The following is a 6,491-nucleotide window of genomic DNA, read 5'->3' as shown; positions in this document are numbered from 1 at the left end:
CAAAGCCTGGAGAGGAGAAGGCTCCAGGGAGACCTTAAAGCCCATTCAAGGGCCTAAAGGGGCTCCAAGAGAGGGACTTTGGACAAGGGATGGAGTGACAGGAATGAAGGAATGGCTTCCCACTGACAGAGAGTAGGGTTAGATGGGATATTGGGAAGGAATTCTTCCCTGTGAGGGTGGGGAGGGACTGGGATAGAATTCCCAGAGAAGCTGTGGCCGCCCCTGGATCCCTGCAAGTGTCCAAGGCCAGGCTGGACAGGGCTTGGAGCAACCTGGGCTGGTGGAAGGTGGCCCTGCCCATGGCAGGGGATTTGAATTAGATGATCTTTCAGGTCCCTTCCAACCCAAACCATTCCATGATTCCTTGATTCTACTCCAGCTCTGCAGTCACCAACCACGATGTTGATGTAAAATTATCTGTCCTTTGTCTCGATGACCAAAAAGCTGAGGGGCAGAGGTGACAAGAGCAACGACACATTTGCACAACTGCATCGGGGCAAAGCTGATTTCTTGGAAGGGAATCTTTGAGGGGGCCACAGTTTAGCAAGAAGACTTCAGAAGAAATTCGTGTTTGAATCCAAGCACAGATGAAACACAATAGCCAGAGTTATCATTGGGAGGATCTGCAACGCGCCAACAAGCGAAACCACAAGAAATGGCTAATAAAAGCAAACCCCTGTGAAGCATAAAAAAAAAAAAATGTACATTACCATCATGTTGTGGTTAATTCTCAGACAATGCTGCAAAAATAAGGGTGAAGTGCTGCTTCCTGTCACTTAAAGGCAGCGAAACCCGAACACCAAGAATTCCTCGGGCCGAGGAATGCAGACATACATCATGTCTGCAAGAATCATAAAAAGATCAAATGCGATATTTTCTTTTCGGCGCGAGACAAAACCGCCCTGAGACTTTCCATCTCCAGCCGGCCCCGGAAAAAAAACCGCCCCCGGCGCTCGCCAATTACTCCTGACAAACCCCATTTGCTCCTGAGTGATGTCTTAAGTGAAACAAAACAGCGAAGAAAACCCCAACACGATGAAAGGGTTCTGGTTTTTTTTCCCCCCCTCTGGAGTGACTGTGAGTTCTGGGCCTGAGCTTCCTGCCGGGGACATATCCGAGCGCGGAGGGGAGGTTTGTTTGACAGGAGCTGGTTTTTGGGTTGTTTTAAGAACTCAGAGGGTTCCTGGCTATAAACAAAGGAGCTGCTGGGACCCCCCCACCCCGTTCCACATCATTCTTCTTAACATGAGTGCACTAATGGAGGGGATGATTCCCTAATATTGGAGTGGTCAGAGGGCAAAGTGGGTGGACAGTGGAGCTTTCTGTCAGCAGAGCTGGATTTATGTATCAGCTGCAGCCTGCAACCAGTAACAACTAGCATATTCCATATTTTCACAACATTTATTAGTCATGGAGAGCTTTGAGACAGGTAAAAACAGCTCAAGCTCCAGGACTGGAAGAGGTATTTAAAGAATGATTTAAATAACTTACTCTTAGTACTCTTTTGACCTTCCCTCCTTTCAAACAGAGGGTTGTGATCCATTTAGCTCTACATTTACCACCTCAACTGTCAAGAGGATTTGCTCCAGGTCCTTGTATTGTGACATCTGCTGCCTGTCTGGGCTCTCACAGCATCACAGCCCTGTTGCCTGTTGCCCCCAGGACACCAAGTTACCAGAAATTTGTCTCTTCCTCCCAAGGGGAGCAGCATCTTTTCCTAACCAACCCAACACTGCAGCAGCTGTTTTCTGAATTACCCCAGTAACACTCCCATTTCCCCCCTGCCTGACATTCAGCAGTTGTGTTGTGTTTCTGACTCCCATTCAAACCTTACTTTCATCCTGAAGCAGTGGGGAGAGCAGGGGGGGGACACTCCAGAGAACATGGGGACAACAAGGACATTTTTCATGCTGGTTCATTTTGCAACGGGCTGGAGTTTGTTTGTTCCCCAGCTCTCTGCACGTTTACTTTGGCAAAACCATTTTATTTTGAAATTAGGAATCTTTAACCCATCAGGTTATTATCACGAGGATTTCAAGAAACGTGTTAGTAAAAATTAATCAAGGCTGTGCTGTGAGGTTCCACCTACTTTTGGTGCTACAGCTCGAAACTTCAGCAGGATATTCCTTCAGACTTCAGGGATTCTGATATTCCTTCAGGCTTCCTGATTATTCTCAGGGAGGAATAAACCAGGACAAACCCCAGGAGTGTGAACGTGGTGGCTTTTTCGGGCATATATGGCTTTATTTATAAGGCCCAGGTGGGCAAGAGTGTAGAGGTGACATGGCAGTCTGTGCCCAGGGCAGATCCATTGCCTGGCACACATTCATTAAATGACAGAATTCCAGGCTGGTTTGGGTTGGAAGGGACCTTAAAGATCTCGTTCCACCCCCTGCCATGGGCAGGGACACCTTCCAGTTGCTCCAAGCCCCATCCAACCTGGCCTTGGACACTTCCAGGGATGGGGCCTCTTCTCCCAGGGAACAAGGGACAGGAGGAGAGGGAACAGCCTCCAGCTGTGCCAGGGGAGGCTCAGGTGGGACAGGAGGAGGAATTTCCTGCTGGAAAGGGTGGTCAGGCCTTGGCAGGGGCTGCCCAGGGAGGTTTGGAGTGCCCATCCCTGGAGGTGTCCCAGGAAGGCCTGGCCGTGGCACTCAGTGCTCTGGGCTGGGGGACAAGGTGGGGATTTGGAACAACTTGGACTTGGTGGTCTGGGAGGCTTTTTCCAACCTCAGTGATTCTGGGATTTTGGGATACCTCAAGACACACTCTCAGCTTTCCCCAAGTTCAGCCTCCTACACCCTGGTGCTTCCAGCCCCAACAGCATGTTGGAAGAGGAGTCACACTCTCTGATCCTCCTCCCAGGCCGTAGGAAATCCCTATAACTGAAATAAATTTTGTTCTTTCCCAGAAAAAAAAAATAAATTGAGTGATCTCTGTCAGTTTTGGACTAAAATTTGCCTAATGAAGCCCTGAGGTCATGTGTCAAAGGCTTTGTTGGGGCCAAGTGGAATTAAATCAGCATCAAATAGACATGGGATCAACTGATTTTTCTAGTTGAAGGTTCCCTTCCTGTGGCAGGGGGTTGGACTAGATGGTCTGTAAGGTGCCTTCCACCCCAAACCATTCTGGGATCCTGTGATACACTGATGGACCAGCAGCCTGGTGTGGGAAATGAGAGGTTTCCCACCTGGCAACACGGAGGGATCCATGCCCATCTCCATCTGTGAGTGGAACAGTGAGACACCCAGATGGACCAGCACAACCAAAAGGCCCCATCCCTGCCAAAAAAATGCCAAGGAAACCAAATATCCCTGCTGTGCTCAAGCTGGGATAGCCCTGGCTGTGGCACACACAGGAACCTGCCTGAGGTTTCCAAATTCTCTCTCACCTTCATTATTGCACAAAACAGCCCCTCTCTGGGGGCACCACTCCACTCTCCCATTCCAGCTCCCCAGCCCATCCACACTGCTCCCCCAGCAGGCCTTTAGGAGTCCCCCATGACCTACACAGTGTTTTCCCACTCCAGAGCCAGGGTATGGCCAGTCCAGCATCCAAGTACCAGGCAGGGACAGTTTGGAGCACATGAGTCCCCCTGGGACTGCATGGTCCATCCTGGGCTCTCTCCAACATCCTTCTCAGGCCAGCCCACCCCCTCTGAGCACTTCTGTCCATGCCAAGTTCATCCCAAGGGAAGGAGACATAAATTCCCTGGTAATTTCTTGCTGGCTCCTTATGGACAGACATGCAGGCTCTGGATGCCAGCCCAGGCAGGGTGGTACAGACAGGGATGGCACCAGCCTCATGCTGAGTGTCCCTCTGTCCTCCCAGCAGTGCCTGCCAAGGGTCAAAAGAGCCAAACTGGCACCGCCAGCTCCTTCCAGAGCAGCTCCAGAGGGAGGGAGAGACCAAAATAGCCCATCCAGAGCCTGTTGGATGGATGTGCCAGGGCTGCAGTGCCCATCTGACAAGTTCTGCAGCCCAGCTCTGGCAGCACAGAATGGTTTGGGTTGGAAGGGACCTCAGAGATCATCCAGTGCCACCCCCTGCCATGGGCAGGGACACCTTCCACCAGCCCAGGTTGCTCCAAGTTTATCCAGCCTGGCCTGGGACACTTCCAGGGATCCAGGGGCAGCCACAGCTTCTGTGGGAATTCTATGCCAGACCCTCCCCAGCCTCACAGGGAAGAATTCCTTCCCAATATCCCATCTAACCCTACTCTCTGTCAGTGGGAAGCCATTCCCCCTTGTCCTGTCACTCTATCCCTTGGAAATAGTCTCTCCCCATCTTTCTTGTAGCTCCCTCAGGTCCTGCAAGGCCACAATCAGGTCACCCCAAAGCTTCTCTTCTCCAAAGTCACTCCTGCCAGAGGAAACATTTCAATCCAAGTTCAACCATCAAAGGACATTATTGAGAGGGATCTGTGCAAAAGATTCATCTGGCTCCGAATTCTGAAGAAATAAAACACATGAACAGGGAATTCTCCACTGCAGCCTCAGTAACTAAACCATTAAAGTTCACAGAATCATCAAGATCATCCAGCCCAAAGCAGCAAAATTTGAACTAGTAATTCTGTCTTGAGTGACAGGCTCAAGGAGGAATGACATGATTCAAGCTGAGAGAGGAGCAACTCCAACCAAGTTAAAATACAATAAAACTGAGAGAAGATAAAAGACTAGAAAGCTCCAAGTTTCACTTGAAACCAGCAGAAAGAAAATGGAATTTTCAGCTATTTATCAAAATCCAATCATTGTGTGTCATTGAAGACAATAATTTTTACTATGAAAAATATAATCCAGGGTTAAAAAATATAAATAGGGTTATAACTGGATGTGGATATATTGTAATTCCTTATTTCTCTGCAGTGCAGCTGCATCATCTAGTGGACAGCACAGAGATTGCATTAGTTACACACAATTAGCTTGGGATTAATTACCTTTGCTTTTCCCCGGAACACACCTCACTGCAGAGCTTTGCTGAGTTCTGGAATTACAGGTATCCACTAGAACATCCAGGGGAATGAGATGAAAATGCAATTTTTTCTTTCCATTCACAGAATCCCAGAGTGGTTTGGGTTGGAAGGGACCTTAAAGCCCATCCAGTGCCACCCCCTGCCATGGGCAGGGACACCTTCCACCAGCCCAGGTTGCTCCAAGCCCTGTCCAACCTGGCCTTGGACACTTCCAGGGATCCAGGGGCAGCCACAGCTTCTCTGGGCAACCTGTTCCTGTGATTGTCTAAAGAAACCCCTAAAGTTCTGCTGGGACAATTTCCCTCTGCCCTGGAGTTCATCACCTCCACCACTCAAGTCCCAGATTTGCTGAGTCCACCAAACACTTCGAATTCTGCCCAAGGAGGGCACTTTTAAAGGGTTTTTTTTACTGTCTAGGCAGGGAGAAGCTCTATACCCCGAGCAAAATCATTTTAAAAGCTCTTCCTTCGCAAATGCCATCTCGGAAATGTTTTCAGAGTGTACTTAAAAGCTTTAATTATCCGAGTGTGAGAGTTGATACTCCCTCATCTTGTCCCAAAACAGACAGGCCCAAAGGCACTTAGCAGTGATGGATGATCTCCACACATTACAGCTGAAGAAAACTGTAAATTAGGAGCCACTCTCTGGGGAGATCAAAGAAAATCCAGGCTGGATTTACATAAATTGACACGGGAAAGATATTGTCGTGAGGGTTCGTGTTTATCATTTGTCAGTGGCTTCAGACTGCACTGAATCAACTCCCTTCTTAAAAAAAACAAATGAAGAAATAAGCTGTGCTATTTCTGCCTCGTGCTCTAATCACAGATCAAGTGCCTCTTATTACCCTGCCCAAACCCAGTGTCTCCAGTGCAGCCACGGAATCATTCCCACTTCAGCTCTCTCAGAGTCACAGAATCAAGGCTGGGAGAGACCTCCAGGATCATCCAGTGCCACCCCGGCACCACCAGGATCACCCCCAATCCATGGCCCCAAGGGCCACATCCAGACACCTCTGGGACACTCCCAGACACAGGGACTCCACCACCTCCCTGGGACACTTATTCCAAGGGCTGACCACTCTGGCAGGGAAAAATCGTTTCTAATCTCCAACCTGACCCTGCCCTGGTGCACTTTGAGGCCATTTCCTCTCCTCCTTTCCCTTGGACATGGCAGCAGAGCCCGACCCTCCCTTCCCTGCCCCCTCCTGTCAGGGAGTTGGGGAGAGCAATGAGGTCCCCCCTGAGCCTCCTCTTCTCCAGATAAACCCCCCCAGCTCAGCTGCTCCTCACAGGACATGTTCTCCACCCCCTTCCCCAGCTCTGTTCCCTTCCCTGGACACGCTCCAGCCCCTCCATGTCCTTTTTGAGTCACACTTCTGGAAGAGATTTTAATTCCCTGCCGTGGTCTAGACCAGGTTTGTATCACTACTGGGCAGAAGATGGGATTTATTCCTCCTGCTTCTGAGCTTTGCAGATCCAATCTGAAAGGGAATTGATGCAAAGAGGGAAATAAAGCACGA

The 6,491-nt window shown here is 49.6% G+C and overlaps 1 long non-coding RNA gene across 1 annotated transcript; it reads right to left on the bottom strand.

Moving 5' to 3' along the window:
* Positions 1-491: 491 nt before the first annotated feature.
* LOC135410400 (uncharacterized) lies at positions 492-1,068 on the bottom strand. The gene is made up of 2 exons (XR_010428665.1): positions 976-1,068; positions 492-841 (listed from the first exon to the last, which is right to left on the bottom strand). It is a non-coding gene; the product is annotated as an uncharacterized LOC135410400 (long non-coding RNA).
* Positions 1,069-6,491: the final 5,423 nt, after the last annotated feature.

This window comes from Pseudopipra pipra, chromosome 2 (genome assembly GCF_036250125.1).
Source record: "Pseudopipra pipra isolate bDixPip1 chromosome 2, bDixPip1.hap1, whole genome shotgun sequence".
Lineage (NCBI taxonomy): Eukaryota > Metazoa > Chordata > Aves > Passeriformes > Pipridae > Pseudopipra > Pseudopipra pipra.
The sequence above is the reverse complement of the archived record's forward strand: the minus strand, read 5'-3'. Positions and strand labels throughout refer to the sequence as shown.